At 36.9% G+C, this 632-nt stretch overlaps 1 non-coding gene across 1 annotated transcript; it reads right to left on the reverse strand.

The window, feature by feature from the left end:
* Nucleotides 1–201: 201 nt before the first annotated feature.
* Nucleotides 202–320, reverse strand: LOC130506380 (U5 spliceosomal RNA). The gene has a single exon (XR_008942003.1). It is a non-coding gene; the product is annotated as a U5 spliceosomal RNA (small nuclear RNA).
* Between the last annotated feature and the right edge of the window lie 312 nt (nt 321–632).

Genomic DNA, 632 nt, shown 5'->3' on the forward strand with positions numbered 1-632 from the left:
TAGATACCAAGCAAAATTAACAAGATTATTTGTCTACTATATGGATGGTCTCGTGACAATATTAATTAAATGTAATCAGTTGAACCATTTTAAGTATAGTGACGGTTACAATCGTTTAAACGGTTAGGTATTAGTAAAGAATTTGATTTATCCTTTACCCAAGGTTAAGTAAACAGTAAAAAATTGAACTATTTGTTGTTGGGCCCACTTGAGAAGCGGGAGACCTCCAAAATAAGCGTATGCCACTTGGCATTGGACAGCACACGGTTTCTTGGTAGTAAAAGGCGAAAGATAGTTCGCTTTGTGCTCACCACATGGCTGCGTGATTTTTTAAAAAGACGAGAGAGTTTCTATGTATAATACACCTTCTGCTGATAACTTCAATTAGTTTTGCGATGTGGGCGCTCAACAAACCAAAAAGCCAAAATGGCGTTTACTTATTTGCAACTCCTCGTGGCCTTTTATGAACCTGTGATAATTTGGGCCGTTTTTAGTCGAGAGAAAACCGATTACTGAACCTAACCTGAACTGAACCAATAATAGATTATTTCTCTGCCAAAGAATCAGTAAACGGTTTTTTCTTCTAATATATTGCAACTAGGTGATTTTCCGTGCACATGCACGTGTATAAA

This window comes from Raphanus sativus, unplaced genomic scaffold (assembly GCF_000801105.2).
Source record: "Raphanus sativus cultivar WK10039 unplaced genomic scaffold, ASM80110v3 Scaffold3168, whole genome shotgun sequence".
Taxonomy (NCBI): domain Eukaryota; kingdom Viridiplantae; phylum Streptophyta; class Magnoliopsida; order Brassicales; family Brassicaceae; genus Raphanus; species Raphanus sativus.